This window comes from Carassius auratus, unplaced genomic scaffold, assembly GCF_003368295.1.
Source record: "Carassius auratus strain Wakin unplaced genomic scaffold, ASM336829v1 scaf_tig00214411, whole genome shotgun sequence".
Classification (NCBI taxonomy): Eukaryota; Metazoa; Chordata; class Actinopteri; order Cypriniformes; family Cyprinidae; genus Carassius; species Carassius auratus.
Genome location: NW_020527647.1, coordinates 13,688 through 30,275, shown reverse-complemented (window position 1 = coordinate 30,275; position 16,588 = coordinate 13,688). Strand labels below are relative to the sequence as shown.

At 38.2% G+C, this 16,588-nt stretch overlaps 1 protein-coding gene across 1 annotated transcript in view; it reads right to left on the bottom strand.

Moving 5' to 3' along the window:
• LOC113091961 (protein sidekick-1-like) overlaps window positions 1–628 on the bottom strand; it is a 110,828-nt gene extending 110,200 nt beyond the window's left edge. Inside the window, exon 1 of the mRNA XM_026257647.1 lies at window positions 497–628. The gene's annotated coding sequence lies outside the window, so the exon portion shown is untranslated. The remainder of the gene's footprint in view (window positions 1–496) is intronic.
• Window positions 629–16,588: the final 15,960 nt, after the last annotated feature.

Sequence of the window (16,588 nt, the reverse complement as noted above, 5' to 3'; positions counted from 1 at the left end):
AACCAGATCTAACTTTCATACTAAATACATTTTTGAGGGATTCCCACTGGCTGTGTAAGTATGAATGGGATGTGCACATTGGAATTGTGAAATACGGAAACCCTCAGTAGCATCTGCCAAAGCAGCTACGACAGCAGCAACCAAACAACGTTCAGCTAGCAGATCCAAGTGTGTCACTGGAACAAACAGATTCTGTGTGTCATTCCACTGATGGCCTTCCTCTCTGATGAATGCACCGCATTAAACGGCCCCCTGAGGGAGTGGAAATTACAGGTACCTCACATCTGCATGCCGGCCTACAGGCTTATGATGTGAGGGTGTTAAACTGCACCTACAACACGTGGGCAAAAACAAAAGTGGGTGCAGACAAACTGAAGGCCATAACTCCCACGTCTGGTCGATAGTTCTGTCTGGGCTGCATCATTGGCTGGCCATGTGACATTAGCTGCAGGGTAATAGAAATGATCTAATGAGATTCATCCCCCCCTCAACTTACCTGCCACATTCAGGTAAATGGATGGGCTTGACTTGTTTTCTCCATTCTTCTCATTAACAGCTTGTACGTAGTACCTCCCGGCGTCCGCTGCTGCCGTGGCGAGCACCACTAGCTGGTTCTCCAACGTTATGGCTCTGTGGAGAGTAACAAAGCAAATGAACTACAGCTATGTTAAACCATTATTGACAATTAGTCTGGTGGCCTAACAAATTCCTCTACCGCAATAGAGTGACAGCATTTTAATTAGTGCTCAACTGATGTATATTGGGTTCATAAAACTAGCTTTGCTGTGAACTCATTGTGCCCTGGGTTTGACTGGCATGGAGGAATTTCATGGGGCCCAGAGCATTTTCAATGTACCTGATCCCTCATTCTGACACAAGCTGAGAATCAATGAGCGGTAAGGGTCATTACAGACAGAAATACCGCTGTTGGTGTGAATAAACCTACAGGCGAGTATCTAAGTGAGGGAGCTGTTTGTTGAAACCCAGACTTGGAGAAAAGTGAAATAGGAATAATTCACTGAAAAAAGTCCATAGAATGCTCATAAAGGTACAAACAAATGTTACAACTGTGATAATAATGAGTTAAAAAAAATAAATCATAATTTCAAAGGATCATGTAACACTGAAGACTGGAGTAATGCTGGAGTGAATTATATTTTAATACATTAAAACAGAAAACAGTTGTTTAAATTGCAATAATAGTTCACGATTTTACTGAATTTTCAATTAAAAAATTGTGAACAGTAGCACACAGAGACACACACAAAAAGATTATTTGGTCACACTTTATTTTAGGGTCCAATTCTCACTATTAACTAATCATTAACTATGACTTTTGCCTCAATTAACTTCTTATTTGCTGCTTATTAATAGTTTATAAGGTAGTTGTTAAATTTAGGGTATTGGGTAGGATTATAGATGTCATGCATTAAATGTACTTTATAAGCACTAATAAACAGCCAATATGTTAATAATAGACATGCTAATAAGCAACTAGTTATTAGTGTGAATTGGACCCTATACTAAAGTGTTACCAATTATTTTGAGTTTACTTTTTTCAAAGAGCAAATCATTTGATTCATTTCACAAAAAACTCTCTGTAAGCAAAAGGTTTTATTGTATTACAACATAAATTTTGGACTTTCAGAATACTTTTATAGAGATTCTGTGACCTTAAGTGATCTCTGAAAGCTCTTTTCCCCTAATAATTCTATATATATATATATATATATATATATAGAATTACATACATACATACATACACACACACACACACACACACACACACACACAAACACATAAAAAACAACCAGTATTTTCTTTTCTTTTTGTGTTTCACAGAAAAAAAGAAAGTCAAACAGGCTTTGAACAACACAAAGGTGAGTAAATGATGGTCAAATTTGTATTTCTAGTGAACTATACCTTTAATACATCTTTAGCTTATTCAGACACTGGTAGATTGAAGTCAGAGCTGATGCAATCACGCTAATGATTAATCAGAGCACGTCATACTTCATCCACCAATGCTAAGTTTTTAACAAAGACACTAAGTGGCAGATGTGTATCACTGCCAATTTATTCAGGTGTCAGTTTCCCTGGGCCTCTTTAAGGCAAAATTACCATCTCAAACCAGCCGAGAACATGGCGCTATGATAACCCACGACTTCACGTAGGCTGGATGGAATTGTTTTCTATTCATTTCTTTAGATGAAAGCAGGTACGGATTGCCTATCTCCAGCCCTGACTCCTACTCCTCATGCATAGTCTTTCTCCTCCCTCGTTTTTCTGATTAATTGATGACATCCTCAATTACACATCACTGCTGTCTAAGAGATTTTCTGCTCAGGCGTGACCACAGTGAAGAAGCCCTTGAGAGGCAGAGCACGACTCGGGATGCTTTGAAACTTATGATTAGTTTTTCGGCTCCGGGGGACCTGTAGCGTCTTCCTACACGCCGCGAGTACAAGCACCGCAGTCATTACAAATTTCCAAGACAGATCCCTACAAAAGACTGTCAAGTCGCAGAGACATTTGCAAATAGACAAAAACCAAAAATAAATGCAGCAGAAGTAAGGAACAAGAGGGCTGTCTGCGCTTCCGTGGCGAGCAATATTGACGTGTAATTAGAGCGAGCTTCGGTTCTGCTTAGTTCTCCGTTTGCTGTTTCATGATTAAGTGCAGATTAACATAAAGAGATCCATCAAAAGTTGGCGTTTGGCTGGGGAGGGGGTTCGGCGAGGGAGGGAGATTGGCGGCCGCTGATGAGGATGCATTACATCGCTGTCTGCACCCTGACACCTGGCTGCGGATCCGGCCTGGGCTGCATCTGGGAAATAAAGGCACCCTTCACAGATGTCAGTGGCGGCTTTGAAAGGTCAGAGCGGCCCGCCTTGATGGACTTTTAATTATTAAATATGCATCGGCTGAAATGACTTGGCAAGCATCTGAGGCTCCGAACCTATGTGTACATAAACAGCTCACCTGCATGATGATTTAAGGGCCTAATGGCAGCATGTGTGATCTTGGTGTGTGTAACGCTGCCAATGGAGAGTGCGGGGGCACGAGTGGTTACCTGGTTTATGCTGCGAGCTGAATCGATGCGACCTGTGTATAAAGTGATTTTATGATTAGTCCAGCTAGTTTGGATTCCATTACAATTGTCTAGATGAATGGCCTCTGCTCGCGGTTTGGTAAACAAAGCACAGCAGGAAAGATAATGGGAATGCTTGTTTCTGATCCCTGAGGACTCTTTGATATCAGCCCACAATGTATTAAAAATGCAGGTTGGGAGCCACGCGAAATGTTAATCCACTTAGGAAAGGTGCCGGGAAGCCCAGGTAATCTAAATATTCAAAGTGGACGACGGTTTCGATTTGTTCAAAAGGCTGTGCATCCCACCAGGCTAAAAAGCACCAATTTAACCGGTCCAGCCATTTCCAATAAAGGAGAATCAAATGTAAAGATCAATTTGCTGAGATACGCTCTGACAATCACTCCTTAATATTTTTATCATCTCTATTTGGAAAACTAAAAGAAAAAGGACTTTTCTGAGGGAAAAAAGTCATAGGCATAATTGAAGATGAATTACTTTCTGAGAGTTTTTGTATATTGTTTACCTGACGTTTCAGTGTTTGTTCGCATCCAAAAGCCTCTGAATTGTAACAAAATGTGTGCACGCCGGAGAGGGGCCAGAACCTAATTCTCTAGGGCACTGGACAGACCGCTGGAGAGATATTACATTAATCAACATGGCAAGAACTGGCTTTCAGAAAGATGGTTTAGAGAATATTTGTTTTCATTTACTGCCATAAATTACGCTCTCAAAATAGGCTTACCAGTCTGAGATGTACGACAAAGTAATTAAAATGTCAACAACTCATATTGTGCTCCTAGTTCCTGGGAGCCCAGCTGTGTGGATCTGACGTTGCGTTTTGATTTATGATGCTCTTGGGCCTTGGAAAACTTTCTCCCACCCACATCTGAGGACAGAAAAGCTTACCGCACTGACGCCCGGGGAGCAGGCAGAGAAACACAAGCACTGCTGCCCTGAGGCATCGTGACCCGGAATTATGTTGGAATCATGGAATATGTCGTCTGCGCGGTGTGTGCCTCTGAGTGATGCTACAAAAGAAGAGATCAAAGTCTATCTTAAAGTAAAAATTTAGGCAAACTATCATGCCAGAAAATATGCTGTGGGTCTGAGCACAAAAGACAAGTGCAAATGTCTGTTTATGTGAGACTATAAAGCAGTAAAATAACTTGGAAAAGTAGCTTCAGGAGGCCATAGAAAGTGACACTATGTCTGCTTTTCCCATTTAGCCCCAGGATCAAACGAATAAATGCTCAAAGTGAATGAAATCAGGTCATGGCAATTTTCTGGTTTCGGGCTCAGATGCCTAAGGTGGTCGGCGGGCATGAGTCGAGCCTTTTCCCCTGCCGTGCTCTGAGCGGAGACAAGCGTGTCCCTGAAACACGTACAAAGTTCAGATGAAGCACAGCTTCTCTGAAAGCCGCTGAACCAGAAGCCCAGACCTCCCTGTGTGTTCTCTATGGAATTTAACCCAAACTAAAAGAGAGAACATCCCCAAATCTGCCTGTCCCTTCAACCTGACCCCTCACAACTAAACAGAACACTGTCTGCTTCCAAATTCTGTTCCCTACCAATTTTTATACTGTAGAAAGTGTTCAGAGGGAAGTATAAAGTGAGAAATGAACAAAATGGGGACAAAATGAGAAAAAATATTAAAGAAGATAAGATGAAGAAATGAGAAGAGTAAAAGAAGAGAAGATAACAGAACAGAAGAGAAGAGAAGAGAAGAGAAGAGAAGAGAAGAGAAGAGAGGAGAAAGGAGGGGTGGACACAAATTAAATGACAAGAGAAGGTAGACATGACACAAAAACACCAGATCAGGAAAAAAATGGGACAAAGTAAACAAAACTTATTTATTAGTACTTGATTATTTGAAAGGAAATGAGAAGAAGTGCTAAGAGACAAGGCAAGATAACAATAGATGAGAGAAGACAGAGACAGAGAAAAGAAGTGCACTGATGTCTGTTCTCTTCTCTCTCTCCTACATTGCTATGTATCACAGCACACTGAGACACTTTCACACAAACACGATGGAGCTGAGCCCAGATGATCAATGGTGTGAATGCAATGACAGCAGAAAATCTCTCTGCCAGACCATATCCAGGCCACAGTTCTAGTGGTTCTAGCGTCTGCTTCCTTAATATCCATTAAAAGCAACAGTCTACTGCAGTCTCCTCTGTGATGAATGTGCTGGTCATTTGTAGGCTGAGATGTACAAGTGAAGATAAGCCTGCTGCCTCATCCATCCCTCAGCCCAACTCAACCCTATGACCACGGGAATCATGACTAATGGCCTTTCAGAACCCAAATTCAACCGTCCCCGCTGCTCTGTGCGGTGTTGGCCAGAACCACAGAAAACTTGCATGGGGCTCCTGGAAACACAATATACATAATCAATCAAATTAACACCAAATCATAGTGCAGTTCAGTTTGATTGCAGTTCAATTCTAAATCTACCGTTCTAACTGTCTACCAATCGATTGCTCTTTAAGAAACGATAAACCTTCAAACTTTCAGGCCTTTTTAACTTTAAGCCAATTTCATCTTAAAATGCATATATTTGTTTGAATTTCAGTTGATTTGAATCCTACGTTTTTATATTCAAATTTCAAATACTATTCTGAATACTGTTTGACAACATTTAAATTAAAATTTAATTTAATCTCAGTTTAATTCTGAATGACATACAACCCTTACATTGGCTTTCACAAGAATTAAATTGTATTTTTAATCACATATAAGTCTGCTTCAAAACCTCTTCTGTAAAAGCAACATAAGTGTGGGTGATATTGAGATATCAGTAGTATTCCTAAATCGGTGCGTGTAAAGAATCTTGTCAGAGTCTGTTTAAAATGCAAAGCTTGCATGTTTTTGGCAGGAGCACATTAGTGCTTACAGAATCTGTCTTTAAGCGATGTTTTACATGAATCTGCTTTTGTTTCATGGTGAAAAATAACCTTGTTTGCTTCTCCACACATCCCTGCTAGCCAATCCATAGCCAATTTTCTACCTTCTAATACTGTTCATAATGTCTAAGTAAAAGCTGCCATTTCCTCGGCTGCTATAATAAAAAAGAGTTAATTATGCATTAACATCTAACACTTTGTGTTAGAGGATGGCAGACAAATCTAAACATCTCGCTAATCATTATCTGAGGCCAGCCAAGCTGCAGAGCTGAGCTGAAGGATCTCCTTTAGTTTCCTTCAATGAAATATTCAGGTTCGCATCAATACAGACAATCAATTATAAACGAGGCTGAAGGGATATTTCCGTAAAGTTTAGAAAATGGTGAAAAGAGGTCCAAACAAGATAGTTTCCCACTTTAAATATTGAAGACTGTGGAAATGATACAGGGTAAAGCTCTCACCGAAACTCCAACCTCTTCAACTCAGCATCTAATAAAGTTCTGCTTAAAATACAGTTCGACTAAGCAACCGAACGCAGTGCATCCGTACACAACTTTCAAGACACATCAAATGGGTTTTTCGTGCCTCTCGCAGCGCCAAACACAGCAGACCACATAACTCCAGGATTTGAACTATCTCCAGGAAGCTAACTTATAATGCATATACTTTTTATTCCACCCCCATAGAAATGAAATAAATAGCCTCCTTTACTGGATCAAAAACCGCCAAGTCTTTTTCATTAGCTGCATTGCATACCTTCAGGGTGAGGGTTACCGAACACCTCAGCAGAGCAGCCGAACTATGAGAGATAAATAAACAGCGCTGCACCCATGTGGGCTTTCACTTCCTCTCATTCTCTTTGTTCCATGCTATTCTACTATATAATAGAGCCCTGGCATGTACCGGGGGCTCGACAGTACCAAACACAAGATTAAACCAATTGTTGCTTTTGTGCCGAGAGACAGAGAGAGAATAAATAAATGAACCAATGCAGTTGGGGAGAATGCAAGTCAGGGCAAGACAGGTGATGTTTTGTTGGATCATTCAAGAGAATGTGAGGAAATGAATGGTTCCTGTATCCCAAAGGTGTCCAATCCTGGTCCTGGAGGGATATGTTCCTGCACAGCTTCACTCCTAGCACTCCTGAACCAACTAATTAAGGTCTGATTAAGCTAATTAAGAATGCAACTATTATTAACATATTGGCTGTTTATTAGTAATTATAAATCACATATTCTGCATGAGCATATTCTAAATCCCTAATCCTACCCAATTCTTAAACTTAACAACTACCTTACTAATTATTAATAAGCAGCACATTTTTTTTCTAAGGTAAAAGGTTTCTAAGGTTTTTTTAATCTAAGGTAGATGTAAGTCTAAGTTTGACCCTTGACTTGTTTTTAAATGTATTATTTAATAATTATTTATAATTCATGTTGCGTGGAGTTATTTATGGAATACATTATTCATTATGGCCCTCAGCAGAAACATTCCATCAAAATTCACAGTTTTTTTATTTTTATTATGACAACTGTTCTATTAATAAATATAGGATATAAAATATACAATTATCATCATTATAACTAGAGTCAAAATTCATGCATTCACACAGAACATCATTATTCCACATAAATGTTTAAAAATGAATAAATAAATCATTATAAATGTCACATGGTTATCCTATCCCAGTTGTGCAGGATGGCCTCCTTTGATGATTTTCCATTTTCTGCATTAAAACTAAATTAGCAAATGCATCCATTTATTTCAGTACAGTATCACATCAGACACATCAGTATTTCAAGATGGCGCCAGGTTGTGTGTTGGCTTGCCGTCGCTCTACATTTAGGATGTCTGTTTTTTATTTATTTATTTTATTTTTATGTTTTATCAATTATTTGGATTGCTCACAGTTGGTCTATGATCGCCTTTCGCTGCTAAGTCTTCGTTCTACGGCCTTGAATATGTGCAGCAGTGATTTGAACTTGAAATTCTTTGCTGAACAGCCATGCATGTTCCAGCCGCCGTTTAAAGTCTGTCAGGTAACTGGATGCGCGTGCTGGAAGAGGAGACGCCGCAGGAGACGAGGCATACGGGCTGGAGTCTTGGTGAAACTTAAGAAATTGAGGATCCTGAATAGTGGAGCTAGACCAACAATGGAGTCACGGCATTCCTATTTGTTACATGTTCTGCCTGCCACATCAACATCATTGCGCTGGACTACACGGAGAAAGATGAGACGCGGAGGCGTGGTACACTCAAATTTGCGCTCCGTGAGACGAGCTGGGGCAGTGAAGCTAAGTGCTGTTTCTTCCTCTAATCGGCCCGTTGAGTCGACCACAGTGCTCATGGCTTTGATAAACGCACGCTCAGTTGTCAACAAAACATTCATCTTGAATGACTATTATGTAAAGTATGGACTGGACTTTCTTTTTATCACTGAAACTTGGCTAAATGATGCTGATATGAGTCCTCTTGTTGAGCTTTTACCAAGTGGATGTAGCTATTTAAGTACTTCGAGAAGTAATCGTCGAGGTGGAGGCTTGGCTGTTATTTTTAATAACATGATGAAGTGCAAGTTACTGCCTGCTGAAAGTTCAAAGAGTTTTGAAGTTCAATTAATGAAGATTGACTTGCCCTCGCCAGTGATTTGTGCCTTGATATATAGGCCTCCTGGTTATAATAAGAATTTTCTTGATGAATTTAGTGAGTTTTTATCCGTGGTTGTTCCATCTGCTGACAGGATTTTGATTATGGGTGATTTTAACATTCATGTTTGTTGTCCTGGTAAACCCATGACCAGGGAATTCTTGAATTTAGTTGATTCTTTTAACTTATTTCAATGCGTTTCCGGTCCTACACACGATCGTGGCCACACACTTGACTTGGTCTTTTCTTTGGGGATAACGATAGAAAATATTTGTGTTGAAGAAATGGCCATCTCGGATCATATGCCTATTAGGTTTAATTTTACCTCCACAACAAATGACTTTCATCAGCCTCCATCATTCTTGTCCAGGGTTATCACTACTTCTACATCTAGTGTGTTCTCAACTGCTTTTACTGAATTAGCCCTTCATATTGAGCCTACCATATTGTCAGCTGTAGGACCTGATGAATTGGTGGATTCTTTTAATAACGTTTGCTCTGAAATTTTGGATAATGTTGCGCCTTTTAAAATGAGATGTCAAAAAGTTAAAAAACGACCGTGGTTAAATGATGTAACACGTAATTTGAGGCGGGTTTGTCGGCTTGCAGAGCGTAAGTGGCTGAAAGATAAATTGCAGATATCTTATGATATTCTTAGAGAATCTCTATCAAATTATCAAAACGCTGTTAGAGCCGCTAGATCTTCATATTTTTCGCGAATTATATCACATAATGCAAATAATCCAAAGGTACTATTTTCAACTATAGATAAGGTATTGAGTCCTTCTATCAACTATTTTCCTTTCCCGTCTAAGGATCTGTGTGATAGTTCTCGTTGTTTAAGTAAATTTGCATCTATTACATTAGTTGAGTTGGAAAATATAATAATGCATTTAAAGCCGACTACCTCATTTTATGACGTTCTCCCGTCGCGATTGTTTAAAGAGGTTGTAGACACTATTGGACCTAATATACTTCTGATTATCAATAGTAGTTTATATCAGGGAATTGTACCTTCAGGGTTTAAGCATGCTGTTATTGAGCCGGTATTAAAAAAACATAACTTGGATTCACATGAGTTAAAAAATTTCAGACCTATTTCAAAATTGCCTTTTATGAATAAGATTTTAGAGAAAGTTGTCCATAATCAACTTACAGATTTCTTGATTGTAAATAACATAATGGATATTTTTCAGTCTGGATTTAGGACCAAACATAGCACAGAATCAGCACTATTGAAGGTTACAAATGATATTTTGTTAAGTATTGACTCCGGGAAAAGTGTTGCTTTAATGATGCTAGATTTAAGTGCAGCCTTTGATACTTTAGATCACGCAGTTTTAATAGACCGCCTTAGAGATTATGTAGGGATCAATGGTGTAGCCCTTAAGTGGTTTTCCTCGTATTTGCATGACAGGACATGCTCTGTTAAAATTGGAAATTATGTCTCTGCATCTGCTGCTATTTCTTGGGGGGTTCCTCAGGGATCAATCCTTGGTCCGACTCTGTTTTCTCTGTATATGTTACCTCTGGGGTCTATTTTTAAGCAGCATAATATTAACTATCACCTCTATGCTGATGATTTACAATTGTACCTTCCTTTGGAGTGTGATGGTTGTGCATCTTAAAATAATAGACTACTGTCCAACAATATGCAAAGTTATGTAAAGAACCTTGGAGTTTTTCTCGACTCGGAATTACGCTTTGACCGTCAAGTTAACAGCGTTGTGAAATCATCTTTCTTTCATTTAAGAAAATTGTCTAAACTGAAACCAATTCTTTCGTACAAGGACTTGGAGATTGTTGTGCATGCCTTTGTTTCAACCCGGCTGGATTATTGTAATTCTCTTTATCTGGGAATAAGTGAATCACTGGTTACTCGTCTTCAGTGTGTCCAGAATGCTGCAGTGAGATTTTTAACAAATACCAGAAAAAGGGATCACATAACACCTTTATTGATATCCCTTCACTGGCTACCTGTTAGATACAGAATACAATATAAGGTGTTGATGTTTGTTTTTAAAGCACTACATGATCAAGCTCCTGAGTACATAAAAGACATGTTAATCCCTTATCAGTCTCAACGTCACCTTCGCTCCTCTCGGAATATGCTCCTAACCATCCCACGGTCTCGCTTGAGGCGTAGTGGAGACCGCGCGTTTTCTGTGGCGGCTCCTGCACTTTGGAATGTGTTGCCTCTATCCTTAAAAACCTCATCAGGCATGGATATTTTTAAAAAGGGATTGAAGACTTATTTATTTAATCAAGCCTTTGGCGTTTGATTAGGTCTGAGAACTGTGAGTGATTTATGGTTTGATTTTCTTGTGTCTTGTTTTTAATGTAACTTATTGTTGGTATGTATTTTAGAGTTAGTGATCAGCCTACTTATGGACAGCACTTTGGTCCATTCTAATGGTTTTGAAAGTGCTTTATAAATAAAAGTTGAGTTGAGTTGAGTTGAGTTATTTCCCCTAATAGTAGTTTATTGGATGATGCATCATTATCATGTACATGCCAAACTCATTTTTAAATATAGTTTAGCAGTAAAAAATATGGTCATAATTTAGTAGTAAATGCACACTGTTCTTCAGGAGGGCATCCGCTTTCATCTTAACTTACTAGAGGCTTCCAGTCAGGTCAATCTTGGAGTAGGCTGGAGTGTAATCCTGAAGGAAGTCGGCCTTCCTCAAAAATCAAGAGCAGAATCAAACTATCTTACTGAAGCTTAACGGATAGAGCCTGTGATGACAAGGTCAAGGGTTCAATTCTCAGAGGATGCATGGCCTGAAAATTAATACAATTTTGGTAAATGTGCACTAGAACAAAACCACTGCTCAAACACACTAGGTAAGAACTGTATCCTGCAGCAAAAAAAAAACTATGCAAATGCCTCCTGTACAGTCACTTACGCATCTTTCTTTCCATTTTGTAGGGTCTGTGAAAGCTGCACAGCACCATTACAGATACAATGACTGAAATATAAACTCAAATAGTGCTGGAGAAAAAAACTATCGGGCAAAGTTTACAAGTTCACTGGGAAGGCAGCTATAAAAGCTTCTTTATAGCTGTAAGGGAAGGGATGGGCCCGTCTTATACTTTAGACAGAAGAAGCTGAGTATTACTGTCAATCAAACTAAACGAACCAAAAAAAGTCCTAGTGAATGCGAAAAGTATAGATATGATCTTGCTTTCTTTCCTCAGCCACATTTTAGGGAATTTTTGTGACACGGTGGACAGACTGTGATCGGGACAACCGTGACTTTGGGTCCTGAGACTGTCAGCTAGCTTTGGGATGTAGACAGAGTGACAGTAGTACAAAGGCAGGGAGGCATCTTTGTTGTGTCAGAGTTCGAAACAACACTGTGACTAAATAATGAGACGAGACGTGCCTCATCAGAAATGTGAAGGCTGTGTTGTTGTGAGACTTTGCACCAGAAGAAAAGATAGTATGCACTATTCTCTTTGATGAACAAGGTTTTGGAGTGCTTGCCCTCTGGTCTCCTGATGCCACTTTTGCTTTCTGTGGGTGATATATGTGGATCCCAGCAGCCTCGACCATGTCAACCAGCTCTCTCGTAGTCCTCTACAAGTTCTGAAGCAGGAGGCTAGAAAGAAACCAGTCCAACGTCCATTTTAATGCTGTTATACACTGTAAGATGAAGCACACTTCAAAACCTAAAGCAGATGAACTGGCTTCCAGCCTGACACATGAGGAGAAATGGAGAAATTTTATGTATATATAATTATACTGGACAAAAGGGTATAGGATTTACTTAAAAACAGGAAAACAGGAAACTTGAAACAAAATTTTGACAGCATCTTTTTTTTACAACATTGAAAAATATTTTTTAAAGGGTATAGATGTTAAAGAGTGAAATATATAAAAAAATAATAAAACATAATTTTATGACTTTCTAATATAGTGGAGGTTTTTAGCCTAATGAATGCAAGTTTCATGCTTTAGTCTATATAATTGGATAATTGCTTTAAATACTTGAAGCACTAACTTATTTACTTAACTGAGAAATTCACAAAGACTACATGGCACTGATTAAAGTCATTTTATTGATTTATTATATTTTAACTTAAAATGTCTAAATAAATAATATGCAAGATATAATACTATTTCATTATATATATATATATATATATATATATATATATATATATATATATATATATATATATATATATAAACACTACTGGCCCCTTCAAAATTGAGAGATTTGCTATAGCAAAATGTATACATTTAAACCCTAATTTCCTTGGAGTCACCCAATGAAAATTGTCCTCATTAAGGGAATTAGTGATGTTGCTAGGCAACCAGGTTTGCTGGCAGGTCCCAAGCAGCTCCTTAAGTAACCCAGCAGCCTGTGTGGGTCACGATGCAGCGCACCCGTCTGCTCTGGGGCTTCAAGTGCTAGCTGACATTTCAACGACTTTCAGCGTAATTCATTATGGACGACTTCCAAGCCCTGATTAAAATGATTTGCTCGATAATAATTTAACCTACCGATTTTCCATCTGTGAGACTTGACAAGCCTTTGGAACAGGATTTATACAGAAAACTAATAATAAACAGAACGGCAACTCTGAAATCCAATTTAAACCCATACTCAGAATTCAAGCTCTACATTTAACCCATCCAAAGTGCACACACACAGAGCAGTGAACACACACCCAGAGCAGTGGGCAGCCATTTATGTTGTGGCACCCAGGGAACAGTTCTCGAGGGCACCTCAGTCATGTGATTGCTGGCCTGAGACTCAAACCCACAACCCTAGGGTTAGGAGTCAAACTCTCTAACCACTAGGCCACGACTTCCCCTTATATAAAACTCAGTCTTTAAGTATTCCCCTTTTCCCTCTTAAATTAAATTGGAAAATTATTTCTTTACACAACCTGACTTTGCAGAAATGGAGCTACATAGACCATGGTAGTTAATTAGCTTCTTGGTATCATGAGTAATGATAGATAATATAAATGGTCTGCTCTTGGGGAGAAGAGAATTCATTTTCATGAATGTTAATGAACTTGTGAAATGTGTTTTCAACACTTCAGCATTGTACCATGTGAGTGATCCTGGATGTTATTTGACTGCGAACGTCTAATTAAAGAAAATATAGCTCTGTCAGAGAAATGTAGTCTTAAAAGTATATTTATATGGGAAAATAATAATAATAAAATGTCCACACTATACACCATCTTAAAAAACATACTGTAAAATATGAAACCTGATCTCGTTTACACTAAAACAAACCCAACCTAGTGCAATGAGCTGAAATAACTTGATACTCTCAGTCAGCAATGTAAAGTCACTTCACGATGGCTTCTCGTCACTGGTGGAATCCGTCTTGAAATCATTTCTTAACTTCCCCTTGTTTCAAAGAGAGGAATAATCCACTCCAGCAACTCTTTCGCTCAAAGAATAGAGTAGATCTCTCCAAAGCCACACAGTCACACTCGTCAGCACAAACGCCCTCTTTACTTTGAGTAATTACCATTTCTCTGCAATAATTATAGCACCTCAACTCAACTACCCCTCAAAGACTCGCCTTAATGTACGAGGAGCCAAAAGGCCATTCCTCTAAAGAGCCTCTCTGGCTACCTTAGGCTTTTTCTATGCAGCCCATTAGTCTCTATTAATATATGACAGTCAAATAGTTTTGTTGAAAGCTGGAAAACATCAAACCTCTGATGGCCAACGAAACATGATAAATTTGTATTAGAAAGCAGATTTGCTGGTGTGGTTGATCTATATGTTTTTTTTTTTTTTGTATGATGCCAATACCTAACCCTAACCCTAACCCTAACTATATCTAGAGAACAGGGTGGCCCTTGGCTGGTACAATGCAGATTTAGACATACTTTAGTTACACCAAATAAGATGTATACAAACTTGCTGCAATGCAAATAACTTTTATTTTAGACAATATGTACACAGAATTCACAAAAAAAAAAAAAAAAAGGCAAAAGCAAAAGCATAAAATGTTTATTATATGGATATACAGAGTAGGGGAACACTATAATTGGAAAAATATTATGTTATTTTAAATCTACCTAATGTTTATAAATGGCAGGTCAGCCGTTTTAATAGCAATTGCCATCTGACTGTCACAGCCACCAATGTTCAAAATGTTCGACAACTTAATCACTCATAGGGCCTGTATATTGCATAAATACACTTATAGTCAGTTGTAAAAAATGTATTTAAACAGTATTTTTGGATTAAAAACTTTTCTTGTACTTTTACTGTTCATATTAATTCAAATTTCTGCATGTCAATAATAACATTTTCAGATATATGATTTCATGATTTCAAGCACCATACTGGCACAAAATTCACAGCCAATTTGGTGAAATAAAATTAAATGTAAAAAGGAAACAAATGAAAACAAATAAATAATAAAATAGATCAACTGAATAAGCTACTAAATTAAGTATTTGATATTTTATGCACAGCTTACACACTGCAATTTTATGCATAACTTACTTAAGATACTTAAGAAAAACTTAAGTTAAACTTAAGATAAATCTAAAAGTAAGTAAATAAGTAAAAATATTGCCTTAATTATTGTGTTCCGTAATTGCCAAATGATAAAGAAGTATAGAACATTACGCTCTCCGAGTAAAACATGTAAAAAAAAAATGCATTTCACAAAAATAAGTGTCTTTAGTTTGATAAAAATCAAGTGAAATAAAACAAACTGCATTAGCACTGACCCCTGAAAACACCACAGCGGTCGTCTGGCGTACTGTCTGGCATACACCAGCCTATCCAGCTCAGAAATTCAAAGCTAAGGGGTTTTTATTTGTTTGTTTTTTGCTGCATGGGGTGAACTGGCCTGGTTTTAGGGCCATGCTGGGATCAGGTCACAGACAAGCCTGGGATTATTTTAGGCGGTGGTACCCTGCAAATTCACTCTAACAACCTGGTGCTGGTCCCATTGAAACCCATTAAAATTGCAATATGATGGCCTGTGGTATAAGTGGCCAAGCTCAACTGCTTTTCTGTTGCTGATGAGAGAGCCCATTTCTGGACAGGAATGTTAACGCAAAACACCTTTAAAGCAGCTGCATAGAGAAAAACAATAACTATTTTTAGCTTATTTATTTATGTATTAAAAAAATGGACAGCTACTCACTAACAAATCCATTTTTAAAGTTACAATCCTGCGGAAGAGTCTCATCCACATCCATAAAAACCACAGGGGTAACCAAGGGGTCCACAATCCACAATGGTCTCATCCATCAAAAACATACCAACAGTTTCTAACAGCAGATCACCTCAGCATCTTTGAGATGAAAATTGAAACATTGGATTGTTTCTGTAAAACATTCCCATCAAAGAAAAGAAAATTCCATTGGAAATTCAATCCTTTAAAAAAACAGGTTCTACTTATTAAAATTCTAGCATCTAAAAAATACTGATGTTTTATGAAAAGTTTTATGTTGTGCTGTTTGCTGTTTGAAATCATATCACATATAAATGTACCTTTGCAAAAAGTTGTGCTATGTCATTTTATGCATTTTAGTTTACATTGGGTCTGGCATTAGTAAACTAAAATATTTACTAGCCAAAGGCAATTCTATTGCCAATTTGTGGGTAGAGGGTTGCTGCCTGTAATTTTCAAGCAATCTGGAAGACTTATGGGTTATTTTATTATATTTTTCAGTGGTTTCATTAAGAATGGAGCTAAACACTGCAAGAGAGTGGCCTTCCAGGACCAGAGTTACCCATGCCTGCTTTAGACTGTCTTGAGTTTTCATATTAAAATAAACTAAATAAACTCATGTAAAATGAATTAATATGTAAATGAATGAATGGTTTCCTCCAAGGCCTCCAAAGGCCAATTTACAGTTAATACACTACATGCTTTTGCCTTGACTAATGCTATTAATCAACAGTGCCTCAGCTCTCAGTGGTTATTAGGCAGAGCTGATT